Below are 15,052 nucleotides of genomic sequence, written 5' to 3'. Positions count from 1 at the left end.
TGAACAGTTTAAAGAGTTTTAGGAACCAAAACAATTGAAGGAAATATTGGGTATTTTTCTTAACAGCTTTAAAAAATTTTTTTTTCAATGTTTATTTATTTTTGTGAGAGAGGGAGAGTGTGAGAGGGGGAGGGGCAGAGAGCCGGGGGGGGGGGGGGTGAACAGAGGATCCCAAGCAGGCTCTGCACTGATGGCAGAGAGCCTGACTAGGGGCTCAAACTCACAAACCGTAAGATCATGACCTGAAGCAAAATTGAACTCTTAACCAACTGAGCCACCCAGGCGTCCCTTTCTTAACAGCTTTTAATGAGGGCTTCACCTAGTGGTAAGATTCTAGACACTACCTGGAGAGGGACAATGAGGCTTAAATTTTTTGAGAAAATATTGTTCTCTGTCATTTACACAATATAGTTGTTCCTTGTATCTGCTTCTATTTACTTACTTACTTACTTGCTTATTTATTTATTTAGGCTGTGAAGGAATGGACCCTGCATAGATAAATGAGTGTCCAGTGTTAAATGACAGGAAAATGTTATAATTCTGGAGCATTCACAGGTGCAGTGAAAATTTAATTACCAGACCCTGGAACAGCACAACCTCTAATTGCAGCTATTTCCTTTTGTTCCTTGACTGCTGCCCCCTGGCCCTGCCCTTCAATGATTTTATTTTCCCATAGTAAATACTGCAAGAAACAGCTGTTCTGGAATTAGAAACCCTCTATCCCACTAATCTACTTTCCTACTGCTTAAGAATAACACATGAGATATCAAGGTTTATCTTTTAATAAAAAATACACTTAAATTCATTGTTTCTTTGGATGTTAATAATATTTCTTGAGATGACTTTTATTTAATAAACCATACTGGGAATCGCTGATGGAGTAGATATTTGTTGGATACTTTTCTAAATTTCTTCTTCTGAAGGAAATTTTTTTTCAAAGGAACATTGTTACAGCTCTACAATCCCTTACCCACAATTCCAAAACCCAAAAAGCTCTGAAATTGGAAAGTGTTTCATAACACAGTTGGCAGCAAAAATGGATTTGACCCAAACTCATTTGAAGTCAAAACCTGACCTGAGCTGGCATAAGCCTATTTACAGTTTTCAGTTATCCTACAATGTACTGCGAAAGTAAATACACTTTTCTGCAGAAATATTAATGGACTTTATTACACGGTGCTGCCCTACACCCCATTTTACATGCTACGTGATACATTACTATTCTAAAATCTGAAAAAATCTGAATTGTGATATACATCTGGCCTCATAAGCTTCAGATTAGAATTCATGGTTCCACAAATATTTGTTAAATAAATAAATGAACTAAGACCTTCACAAGTGCATGTTTTACTATGTTAACCCCAGGCCAGCTTTTAAGCAATAGCTCTGATCTCCTTTGTCATCTCATTAGACGTTCACCCAAAGAGAGAGGAGCTCTGAGACTTTGGCATTGCAGACAGGCTTCAAGACTTCTTTTGTCATATACAGTGATGAATGGAGGTTGAGCCCTGGGTATCCATTGGATCGTTTTACCACATCATCCATTTAACCACTCTTTCTTCCATTCATCCACCAAATATTTATTAAGTGTTACCACCAGACACTAGGCTAGTATAAGAAACACAAAGATGGGGGCGCCTGGGTGGCTCGGTGGGTTAAGCGTCCGACTTTGGCTCAGGTCATAATCTCACGGTCCGTGAGTTCGAGCCCCACGTCGGGCTCTGTGCTGACTGCTCAGAGCCTGGAGCCTGTTTCAGATTCTGTGTCTCCCTCTCTCTCTCTCTGCCCCTCCCCTGTTCATGCTCTGTCTCTCTCTGTCTCAAAAATAAACGTTAAAAAAATTTAAAAAAAAAGAAACACAAAGATGAATGAGACTAGTCTCTATACTCTAAAAACTCCTATGTGTATACAGAGAACAGATTGGTGGTTGCCAGAAGTGGGGGTGGGGGACCAAAATGGGTGAAGGGAGTCAAAGGTAAAAACTTCCAGTTGTAAAATAAATGTCATGTGATGTAATGGGCAGAATAGCGACTGTAGTTAACAATACTGCTCTGCATATTTGAAAGTTGCTAAAAGAGTAGATCTTAAAAGTTCTCATCACAAGAAAAAATTTTTGTAACTATGATCTCATGGTTCATGAGTTCGAGCCCTGAGTTGAGCTCTACGCTGACAGTGCGGAGCCTGCTTGGAATTCTGTCTTTCCTTCTCTCTCTGCCTCTACCCGACTTGTGCTCTCTCTCTCTCTCTCTCTCTCTCTCCCTCTATCTCTTAAAATAAATAAATAAACTTAATTTAAAAAGTTCTACACTATGTAAGGCACTAAGTATACAAAAGTGAATAGACCTTGCTAGAGGACACTAACTCTCGTGAGAGAGGTTGACACTCAAGGAAAATCTATCCTTTTGCAGACATAGGGGGAAAATTCCTATCTCTGGCTATGAAAGTCAAAAAGCTCTCCCAATAGTGATATCTGAGCCAGAATGGTTGTGGATTTAGGGAGATACTTAGAGAAATGGTATTCTAAGAAGTCAGAGCATGGGCAGAGGCACTGAGTCTGGAAATAGTTTGGCAGGTTGAGCTACAGTCCATTTTGAATGGCTGCAGTTCAAGATGCATGTGGAAATAGAATATTTAAAACATTGATGAGAGCCAGATCATGAAAGGACTATGTTCCAAGCTAAGGAGTATATACCTTTTCCTCTAGGCAATGAGGAACACTTGAAGGATTTTAAAGTAACTGAGGGACATAATCAGATTAATACATGAGCAAGATTCCTCAGATAAAGAATAGTTTGGAGGAGAACAAAAATAGTGAATATGTTTCCATCTAGATGCCCTTAGAGTAGGCAAATGAAGAGTATTTATGTCTTGCAGGGCTGGCCCTAAGTGAGTTACAAGGCCCTAAAAGAACTCATGAAGGAAGAAGTGAATTTTCATCACCCCTTTGTCATTCTCTTTCCTTATATCTCACTTCCCCATGGAGGTCCCCAGTGACACTGTGATGTTCAGACTGGCTGAGCTTCTTTGAAAAAACATGGCATTGCATTTCTTTTATAATGAAGAATAATGTAATAGCAAATATTTCCCCCTTGAAATATTTTTTGCAGCAAGGAAACAGATAATTTAGACAACAAAAACATAATTTTCTCCTTCCTTTTTCCTAAGTATCTTTGCTACATTTAACATCCTCTGAAAGTTAAGAGGCATCCCAAGAACAAAGTAATAACCATGAACAGTTCACATGCAGCCCCTGGGGTCACCATGGTATAGCATACATTTTTTGTGAATTCTGGTTTAATGGATAAAATCTAAGCAAAGACAATAAAGCAACAGTTCAAACAATTTCCTGTCAGTTCCTTTACATAACTATGGAACAAATGAGTGTCTATTAATTCTTGGGCCGAGCTCAGAAGCACTAAGGAGAAGGAAATGTATATTTACATCCTTTGATGAGGAGAGTATTTAACAATGACAAATCTTATTTCTTTTATTTTGAATTTCATTTATTTATTTTGAGAGAGTATGTGAGCACAAGTGGATGAGGGGCAGAGAGAGAAGGAGAGAGAGAGAGAGAAAGAATCCCAGGCAGGCTCCACATTGTCAGTGCAAAACCCAGCTCAGGGCTTGATCCCATGAACCATGAGATCACGACCTGAGCCAAAATCAAGAGCCTGACATTCAACCAACTGAGCCACCCAGTCTCCTCTAATCTTATTTCTTGATCTGAAAAAAACTCTCTCTGCCTTGTTATTGGCTTCAGAAGGATGGGATGTAATTGACAGGGACTTTTACATTACATGGACCTCTTAATTAACAAGGTAAAGATAGTGATATGGTTTGATCTGAGATGCTTTCCTGAATCACCTCCTTCATCTGTGTATCATTTGGCTCCACTGAAGTTAGAATGCTGCCTTCTTTGGGTGACCTCTTTTAAAATTTAGATACCTAGGAATGAGTTCTACATGAAGCTTCATCCGGAGTGGTTAAGTGGCTTAGAGTTACACAGCTAGCTTGGAAAAGCCCAGAATCTTAGCTTTGATTTCTGATTTGCTATTTATCAACACACTGCCTATTGCCTGATTATAACCTCATGAAGAAGCCTGATTAGGAAGCCATTTCAAGACCCAAAATCACACAAAATTGTTCAAATAATAAAATAGTTATTGAATATTAATAACTGAATGTTAAGCACTATCTGACATGCCCCTCACCCTACAGGGCTTTAAACACAGCCCATGTCAGTGCCACGAATATAATTCTTCATCTGAGCTCTCATTGGAAATCACTCACTAGTCTATGAATAAACCAGGAAGCTCATGCAGTCTGCCAAGCCTCAGTCTCCTTATTTGCAAAAACAAAACAAAAAATACGGAATAATTTCTTCCCTGTCAATTTTTCAGGATGATTTCATGGTTTAGACCAGGCATTAGTCCACCTAATCTGGCCCATGGGCCAAATCTAGCCCATCACCTGATTTTGGAAATACAGTTTTATTGGAACACAGCCACATTCATCTATTTATGTGTTGTCTATGGCTGCTTTCATGAAAAGTTAAGACCATATGGCCCACAAAGCATAAAATATTGACTATCTGGTGCTATAAAAAAGTTTGCCAGCCTCTGGTTTAGATGAGTGTTGATACGTGCAGGAATTTGCAATGTAGCGTATATATTTTGTTTGGTGCAGACCCAGGGGCAGAGGATTCAACCTACTAGAAGATGGGACACTTAAAACACCAACCTTGGATTGACCTAATCATGTGGGAAACACTCAGTAACATATTAGGGTCAGCACCCTACACCATACACATGACCTACTCATGGGGAAACACTCACGGATATGTTAGGGTCAGCACCCTACACCTGATGAGTCTCTTACACCACTTACACCAGCTGAGTCTCCAGAATAGCCAAAGGAACCAAGAAGGCATCAAATATAAATAAATTTAAATTTAAAAGTAAACTTGGAAATGGTAAGAAATTATAGAATCTGATAAGATCTTTCCCCCAGTAGGCTGTATAGTCTATGGAACCTAAGGGACCAAAAGAGGCACATAGTTTAGACTGGGGACATGCTGATAAGTTTTCACTGAGAAGTCCTCCGTGCGCATCTATATCCAGATAAATTCTTTCTTTTAAAATTGAAAAATAATAAAGTACACAACTTTTAAGTACACCTTTTTTAAAGTTTATTTATTTTGAGAGAGAGAGAGAGAGAGAGTAAGTGTGCGTGCAAGTGCACGTTGGGGAGGGACAGAGAGAGACAGGGAGAGAGACAGAATCCCAGGCAGGCTCCGCACTGTCAGTGCAGAGCCCAATACAAGGCTCAAACTCATGAACCGTGAGATCATGACCTGAGCCAAAGTCAGATGCTTAACTGATGGAGCCACACAGGCGCCCCTTAAGTACACACTTCAATCAATTTTTATCCATATATATATAACTGAGTAGCCAATATCTAGATCAAGGTATTGAACATTTCCAACAACCCAGAAGGCTCCTCTGAGCTCCCATTCAGTTGATAGCCCCCTAAAGAAACCAGGTATTCTGGTATCTGTCATTATCAATCAGTTACGCCTGGCTTTTGAACATCATACCAGTAGAACCAGTCTATAGTCTTTTATGGCTGGCTTCCTTTGCTGTGAAAAAACCACATGAATTCAAGATCAGTCGTTCCCTTCCTTGGCTGTGAAGTTAGTCAAAACAACACAAGAACAGAAATTAGGGCAGCTGATACACACTGCCTACTGAGATCTGGCACGTTAGCGCCAAGGTAGACCCTCACTATTGTTCTTTGGCTCATGCAAATGTCAGCTGCATTGCATTTTTCAAATGGTAAATATCATCCTGCTCCCTAACAGCTAAAAGCCCAGGGGAAAGACTCTTCATTGTAATCAAATGCTTGCCTCAGCCTTGCCTGCTTAAAATAAAATCTGCACCCTCAGCAGTCTGTCTTCGAAGATCTTCACACATTTGCCAAAGGCCCATGCCTCAGCGTAAACCCTGGCGCCTACACCACTACCTCTACAGAAACATGATCACCTGTATAAGCGGCCTCTTGACGGGGGACAAAGCTGCGTCAAGTTTCAGCGACTCACCATGGTGAAAATCAAACATGTTCAGCACCTACAGAGTCACCAAGGCTAAAAGCACACACCAAGCTAGAAACCTCAATCCTCACATATAGTTTGTTCTCACAAACTGCACTTCTTGTTAATGTCCTAAGATTTGGCCCACTGACACAGAGATGTTTGGGGCTGTGAGGTGGTCCGACAACTGGGACCTCTCTATCACCCTGAGTTCTGAACCAATTGAGAAATGAGGCAAAGAGTCAGCTTTTGTCAAAATATTCCATGTTTTACTGACAGAGCCTAGGTTGATGGACAAAGATTACATCTGCAGGCAGACAGACTTCCTAATACCAAATCCTAGAGTGAGACACTCACCAGTCCAATCACAGACAAAACTACATCACCTCAAGCCTGTCCTGATGGCATGGAAAAGCTGAGGAGAATGTTGGCTCCCAGCAGGCAGCTTTCTCCCCTGAGGAAGGGGGAGAGGAAGAAGCTGAGTTACATGTGCCCAATTTCTCCTTCTAAACTCACCAAACAGATTAAATCATTCTTCTTCCCTGGGGAGACACTAATGAGAGGATGGAAAGAGCTAGAAGTTTTATAATGAGTGGAGTTTCCTCCACATAGAAGGAAACATCAGAAAAGGTAAGATTCCTTGAACAGAAATATAAACTATCAATAAAATATTAGCTAATACTCTATTAGTATTGTTACAGTTAGAAATATTATACCATACTTAAAACATGGAGTAAATATTAGCCAGAATATGTTGTTAACTAATTGAAAACCATTTTCAGGGACCATAAATGGTAAGATGTTTGTTATTTTTGCAAAGTGCTTTAGATGTCAGACCCAGAAGATAGCTTACAAAAAGGGCATCTCTCTCTTTTTTTTTTCTCATTTATGACAGGGAATATTGTATTCAAACTCATCAGAGAAACGGACAGCTTGGGTCTATAACAAAGCACTGTGTTTAAAGCACAGGTCAGTAATTGTATGTGAGAATATACATTGCTACATACAAATTAACTGGTCAGATCACAACTTTTCAATGTTTAAAACAGAATAAGCTTCTCTGTAAAAGTAACACCTTTGTCCTTTTATTAACTTTAGTATTCCTCTCCTTCTTCCTTGCCCTCTCCTTCAACAGAATCCACACCAACGTCCTCATAATCCTTCGCAAGGGCAGCCATGTCCTCACAGGCCTCAGAAAACTCTCCTTCCTCCATGCCCTCACCCACATACCAGTGAACGAAGCCACGCTTGGCATATATCAGGTCAAACTTGTGGTCCATGAGAGCCCAGACCTCAGAAATGGCTGTGGTGTTGCTCAGCAACGCACACAGCTCACTGTACTGTGGCAAGGTCTCCACCAGGTACCACAGTGGGAGGCTGGTAATTAATGCCAACACTGAAGCCAGTGGGGCACCAGTCCACGAACTGGAGGGTACACTTGGTCTTGATGGTGGCAATGCCAGCATTGACATATTTAGGAACCACATCACCACAGTACAACAGGGAGCAAACCAAGTATTTACCATGGTGAGGGTCATACTTCACCATCCAGTTGGCTGGCTCAAAGAATGCATTGATGATCTCTATTACAGAAAGTTGTTCATGGTAGGCTTTCTCAGCAGAGATAGTAGGGCATATGTGGCCAGAGGAAACTGGATGTGAGGATAGGGTACCAGATTGATCTGAAATCCTGTCAGATCAACATTCAGGGCTCCATCAAATCTGAGGGAAGCAGTGATAGAGGGCACAATTTGACCTATCAACCTATTCAGGTTAGTATAGGTTGAGTGGTCAATATTTCTACAACAGATGTCATAGATGGCCTCATTGTCTACTGTGAAGGCACAATCAGAGTGCTCCAGGATGGTGTGGGTAGTGGGGTTGGAGTTGTAGGGCTCAACTACACCTGTGGAAACCTGGTGGCTAGGTAAATGGAGAACTCTAGCTTGGCTATTACTTCACAACTGAGATACTGATTATTCAAATGATAATTTTAAGACATAAATTACCTTTCTTTAAGACCAATCTCAAAAAGTTTAAAGAACAGAAAAGAGGAGTAAAAATGCCAAAGTATCTAAAATGATGAATGAAATATGTTGTTTTTACAAAACTAAAAACTAGAAAAACACCTTCCTTAGTCGAGATACAACATAAATGACATAGTGATCATATTGAAAATTTACAGCTATGGGAATGCAAGCTGGTGCAGCCACTCTGGAAAACAGTATGGAGGTGCCTCAAAAAACTAATAATAGAACTACCCTACGACCCAGCAATGGCACTACTAGGCATTTATCCACGGGATACAGGTGTGCTGTTTCGAAGGGACACATGCACCCCCATGTTTATAGCAGCACTATCATCAATAGCCAAGTATGGAAAGAGCCCAAATGTCCATCGATGGATGAATGGATAAAGAAGATGTGGTGTATATATACATACCATGGAGTATTACTCGGCAATCAAAAAGAATGAAATCTTGCCATTTGCAACTATGTGGATGGAACTGGAGGGTATTATGCTAAGTGAAGTTAGAGAAAGACAAAAATCATATGACTTCACTCATATGAGGACTTTAAGAGACAAAACAGATGAACATAAGGGGAGGGAAACAAAAATAATATAAAAACAGAAAGGGGGACAAAACAGAAGAGACTCATAAATATGGAGAACAAACGTTTTGAGGGTTATGGGAGGGGCTGTGGGAGGGGGGGATGGGCTAAATGGGTAAGGGACACTAAGGAATCTACTCCTGAAATCATTGTTGCACTATATGCTAACTAATTTGGATGTAAATTTTAAAAAATTAAAAATAAAATTAAAAAGGAGAAAATTTACAGCTAAATTAGCAAAGTCAACTAAATCTTTCATGTTATAAAATACATTTTCTAAACTAAGAAAAAAAATATAAACAGTTGTTTTGGTGAAGTCTTGTTCCCCTACCGTGCTCATGATTATTAAAACATATTGTTGGAGTGCCTGGGTGTCTCAGTCGGTTAAGTGTCCGACTTCGGCTCAGGTCATGATCTCACAGTCTGTGGGTTCGGGCCCCACATCAGGCTCTGTGCAGAGCCAGGAGCCTGTTTCAGATTCTGTGTCTCCCTCTTTCTCTGACCCTCCCCTGTTCATGCTCTCTCTCTCTCTGTCTCAAAAATAAATAAATGTTAAAAAAAATTTTTAAAAAACATATTGTATCTCATTACCAATAAAGACACTGAAAGTGGCTCTATGCCTCTCCTCAAACTCTATAGGCTTCCTCATGGCTGACGTCTTCCTCATGTGCTGTCAGTTCTAGAAATGTGCTCAAAATCAGTGAAGTACCCCCCTAGCTAGCCTTCAAGAGTTATTGCTGGATCCTAGGACACTAACCAAATTATCATGACGCCTTTCCAGTGCTCTACACACCATTGTTACACAAACGTTCTTTGGTGTAATTCATCAAAAAGTTCCTAGGAGGTAGAGAATAATAGTGTTTCAAAACCTTAAAACTCTAAGGCAAGTCCATCCTGGTTCAAACCTGGCTTGACTCTAACAAATAGTGTGTTTCAGGCAAGGGATTTAACTTACCCTTCCCTCAGTTTTCTTTTTTTTAATTTGCAATAGGCAGGTGATAGCAACTTCATTAGGGCTCTTGTAAGATCTGCATGGGACACCACACGTTAACTGCACCGAATGGTATCAAACCCATAGAGACAGACAGCTATTCTGCCTATAAAAGATATTTATGCATCCTCACCATATGGGCAATTTGAATTTAGTCACTTTAGAGAATCCCAAGTCCTTGTTATGATTTCAGCCTTTGTTAATGGTAATCATAATGTAATGATGTAATGCTAGTAATCATAATATAGTCAGCTCTCAGTTACTCATGTTCCTGTACAGGAGCATTGGTCTCAGTTAAACACACACGCATACTCTTCAGACACACACATACACGCACACATGCAGAGTCACACACATCCTTCTTCATTACGGGACTGCCACAAACTGAACGTTTGAGTCCCCTCAAATTTCATATGTTAAAACCTAATTCCCAGTATAATGGTATTTGGAAGTAGAACCTTCAGGAGGTGACTGAGTCACGAAGCAGAGCCCTCATGAATGAGATTAGTGCCGTTGTAGAAGAGGCCCCAGAGAGCTTTCCACCTCTCTCTACCATGTTAGAACACAGCGAGCTCTCACCAGACACTGAATCTACTGGCACTTTGATCTTGAACTTCCCAGCCTCCAGAATTGTGAGAAATTAATTTCTATTGTTTATAAACCACCCAGTGTATGAAAATGTTACAGCAGCCCAACTGGACTAAGACAGGGAGGTACCATGATAAAGCCTGAGGATACCTCATACTTTAGCCATGTGAGCTCTAACTGGTTCATATAATTCCCTCAATTTTATTTAAACTGAAAACACTGTGGAAACAGGGCAGTCTTTTCCCTTTAAAGTCTTTAAACATAATACTGGTGCTCTTCAATCTGAGACAGTATGGATGCAGTCAGTCCTAATTAATGTTAGGGACACAAAGTAGATTCCCTAATTCTATACTTACTTCCATTCTTCTGATTCACTGCAGTATATTTATATTACTTTTACTGCTCTTTGTAATGTCTCAAAAAATAAAATATGCCTGTTCTTGCCTTGAATCAAAGAGGTATAATAAATTTTCTGTAATAGCTGCAATGTCTAAAATATTTTTGAGCATGTAATAAAGAACAGTTATCATAAGTGTGCAAATAACAACGTTTTCCCACGATCAATTTAAGTATCTAATGCGCTGGAAAAATCAGAGGTTTGCTAGTAGTCCAGATTATCAGTTAGTTGCGCAGTCAAATGCCATCTTTTTTTATTATTATCGTTCAGGGAAAAAGCCTTTTATTTGTAACACTTTCTCTTTGATCAATACTTCTTGCTCTTTCCCTTATTTTCATCTACTAAATTATTCTTGCCAGCATCATTTGATCTGTTTTCAGAACACAGATCTCCTAATAGCAAAAAATATATTCCAGATAAGAACCTATTAATATTGTACCTGAGAACAAGGACCATTTCTTCCTCTATACTTCTTTTGCATTGCCCAGAATTGCTGAATACTTTCTATGAAACCTAAAGGTTTAACTCTCTGCTCCTTAGAATTATTCTAAAAATAAGGCTTAAGTCTGCAGGCTGCAAAAACATTTCTTTACATCTTTCATGACTAGTGGGATTATAGGACCTCCAATTCTTTTTTTATTATTTAAATGTGGTTTTTTTTTATTTTTTTAATGTTTATTTTTGAGAGAGAGACAGACAGACAGAGCTTGAGTGGGGGAGGGGCAGAAAGCGAGGGAGACACAGAATCCAAAGCAGGTTCCAGGCTCTGAGCTGTTAGCACAGAGCCCCACCTGGGGCTCAAACTCATGAACCATGTGATCATGACCTGAGCCGAAGTTAGATGCCTAAATGACTGAGCCACCCAGGTTCCCCCATGATTTCCCATTCTTAACTGGGAGGTTGGGAATAGTCTTGGTGGAGTGGCATTACCTTGTTATCTGACAAATACAGCATTTTGCTACTCTCAAGGATCTAATAACCCATGAAAATGAAAGTGACCGAGCAACTGAATATGTAAGAATCATCATGGAAAAAGAAAATTTATACTCACTTTACTGTTTGTGACACTGAACTTGAATATTATATTTTTAGGTACCATCAAGCTGAAGGATAAAGCTTTACCACTAAATTGTTAAATATCCATTAAGACACTGCCTCATTCCTGAAACATCTCAGAAGGCTGAAATATTCGTTTAATTCACTGAACAGTATTTAAGTGCTTACTGTGTGTCAAGGATTGTGTTAAGCACAAAAGCTATAATCATGAGCAAGACGGATGGAGCTTCCCATCCATCTGAGAAGACAAAATTAAATAAAACACAGCAGTAAAGTGTAAAAAAGTGCCACTGAAATTGCTGCTATTCACAGGCTAGGAAAATCCAATTTTTAATCCCAGGTCTGCCTTAAGCCACCAATTCTGTTCTCCACTCGTTGAAAGAATATATTAAAATACCTCATTACTCCATCCCTTTTAGCTTTGCCCCCATGACACTGTCTTAGGATATGCCCTATCATTTCTCACCTGTTTGCTCCTTTCAATCCATTCTTTATGCCATGCTAGAGAGATGTTTCCAAAATGCAAATCTAAAAACTAAAATAAAATAAAATGCAAATCTGATTGCATCTCCTTTGCTGCTAATACTGCTAATAAAGTATGGATGATTTTCCCACATCATTTCTGGGTCCTACATTCCCATTTCCTTAGTTCTGGCCTCATTCAACCTCATGAGGCATTAACACTCCATGGTCAGAAGACGGCCAGCTCTGGCTCCAATTCTGCCACCAACCAGCTGTGTGTGACTGAGAGCTATGTCACAGTCTCTCTAGCCCCAGGGTCCTCATGAAGTCATATGACTAAGTCATCTTCAAATCCCTTTCAGCTCTCTGACTGGGCAGAACCACCAAAGTTTAGTGCAGAAAGTCAGATCTAGTTTGGAGTTCTGCCTTTGCCAATTACCTAGTTGTGTGGCTTTGTGCAAGTTATTAAACCTCTCTGTACCATTAGTTTCATCACAAATAATATGGTGGTACATAACCATATTATACATAATATGGAAATATATAATGGAAGTCTCCAGGTATAGAATAAGGAGATATAACAATATCTTCCAAACTGAATTCTTTAGAAGGTGAAGTGAATTATATGGTAATAATTATTTATACTCTGATTTCTCTTTTCAGTCAAATGTTAGTCATAAAATTGATTTTCTGCTCTGTGTATTAGCTGAGGAAATTTAGAAATATTCTTACTGTGCAATTAAACAGGGGTCACCAATAGAAATATTAAGTTAGTAATATAGTATAGGAAACCTGAAGTTCTGTGAAAAAGCATTATACTTACATTGGCCTCTATTAATTCCCCAAACCTGATAAAACCATTTTTAGTTGCCTGTTATTTTTGGTTATCTATGAGTTTATACATTTTTTATTGTAAACAATTATGTGTTCAATAACTTGTCTAATTACCAAAGTTACTATATTAGGAATGATTCATTTTTCTTTTTTTTTTTTTAATTTTTTTTTCAACGTTTTTTATTTATTTTTGGGACAGAGAGAGACAGAGCATGAACGGGGGAGGGTCAGAGAGAGAGGGAGACACAGAATCAGAAACAGGCTCCAGGCTCTGAGCCATCAGCCCAGAGCCTGACGCGGGGCTCGAACTCACGGACCGCGAGATCGTGACCTGGCTGAAGTCGGACGCTTAACCGACTGCGCCACCCAGGTGCCCCAGGAATGATTCATTTTTCAAACATTTATTGTGAGTGCCATGCCAGATACTGAGCATATAAAATAAATGAGACAGTCCCTGCCCTCAAAGAGCTCACAGTCTACAATGTTGGTAGGCAAGGCATGTAAGTATGCAAATTATATAATCCTTCTAAGACTTGAAAATGGTATTAAAAATTGACAGTATAATTTTCATATCTATGAGAAAGATGCACAAGGGAGCTTGAACTAAATAATATCAAGATACCTTACAAAGTAAAATTCTAATTTTGTAATTTAGCCTACCTATCAAATGCCAAAAGAAAAACTCTCAAAATATGGAGCAGAATAAACTGATCTTAATTAAAAGTCACTAACAGGCTTGCCTGAGAGCTGCTGCTGAAGAAATACATCTCATTAGCTCTTCTGGGAGAAAAGGGAAAGAAAAATATTGCAAATGTACAACAGGCTTCTAAGTGGAAATGGCCTCATTTGGAGGATTCCATTTATTGATTGACATTTGAGGGATTTAAGAGTGCTTTGAAAGTGTCCCTCGATGCCTTCCTCCTTGACCTATTTGTTAATCACAAACTTCAGGGACTTCTTGAATGGCAAGCTTGTTGGTTCTTATCCCCCAGGGTTAAATCTCTAAGAGGAGATCATTTTTTTATGTGAGCTCTATAAATCTACCCTATTAATACTAATTAATATCAATAAAATAAAACTGTTAAGGACTCTGTTTCATGCTAGAAAGTTATCCTTTAAGGAATTAATCATTATTCTGCACAATGTGTACACACACACACACACACACACACACACGGAGATAGATAAGATAGAGATAGAGATAGAGAGAGAGAGAGAGACAGAACCAAATCTCAGAACCCAGGTCTGTCTTCCAGAGCTCCTTTCTTCCCCACTCTACCAAGCTGCTCCTCCCACAGACACACAGATGGCATAAATGATCATTCTATCCATTTGAATAAAAAGCCAAACCCTGGTACAAAGATTATGCATAGGCTAGGCACTTCATTCATTCATTCATTTGTTCTTCAGGCATTCATTTATTCACTCAACAAATAATTTTAATGAGAGCCTACTGCAAGCCAAGCACTATTTCAGGCATTGGCTATAGGCAAAGATCTTATCCTCTGGAGCTTACAGTTCAGTGGGGATTGTTAGGCATTAAACTAGGAAACAAATAAATGAACATAATAATTTCAATTAGTGGTAAATACTTGCAAAAAACAAAAAGAGATGATATGGTTGAAATTACTTAGGATAACAAGGAAAGACCTTTCCGACATGGTGACATTCATTTTGTTCTTATTATTTATTAAAGAATAAGAGCCAAAAATGTGAAGATATGGAGAATAGAACACTGCAAAAGCAAAAGCCTTAAGGCTGAGATGGCTTGGTGTGACTCATGTGGTGGGAATGTAGTGAAAAAGGGCAGGGGAGAGAGGAAGGAGATGTAGTCAGAGAGGTGGGCGAGAGCCAGCTCATGTAGGAAGTTTGTGATGGGAAGCCATTGGAAAATTTTTATCAGGAGAGAAGGGACATGATATGATTTAAACTTTTAAAAGATTACTCTGTGGTCAATTGATCTTCAACAAAGTAGGAAAGAATATCCAATGTGGAAAAAAGACGGTGTCTTCAACAAATGGTAT

At 39.3% G+C, this 15,052-nt stretch overlaps 1 long non-coding RNA gene across 3 annotated transcripts in view; it reads right to left on the bottom strand.

The window, feature by feature from the left end:
- Positions 1–12,488, bottom strand: part of LOC132691931 (uncharacterized) — a 148,758-nt gene extending 136,270 nt beyond the window's left edge. For all 3 annotated transcript variants that reach the window (XR_013555102.2, XR_013555101.2, XR_013555103.2), the window contains exons 1-2: positions 12,199–12,488; positions 9,656–9,728 (exon numbers count right to left, since the gene is read on the bottom strand). This is a non-coding gene — a long non-coding RNA (uncharacterized LOC132691931). The remainder of the gene's footprint in view (positions 1–9,655; positions 9,729–12,198) is intronic.
- Positions 12,489–15,052: the final 2,564 nt, after the last annotated feature.

This window comes from Panthera onca, chromosome B1 (assembly GCF_046562875.1).
Source record: "Panthera onca isolate mPanOnc1 chromosome B1, mPanOnc1 haplotype 2, whole genome shotgun sequence".
Classification (NCBI taxonomy): Eukaryota; Metazoa; Chordata; class Mammalia; order Carnivora; family Felidae; genus Panthera; species Panthera onca.
The sequence above is the reverse complement of the archived record's forward strand: the minus strand, read 5'-3'. Positions and strand labels throughout refer to the sequence as shown.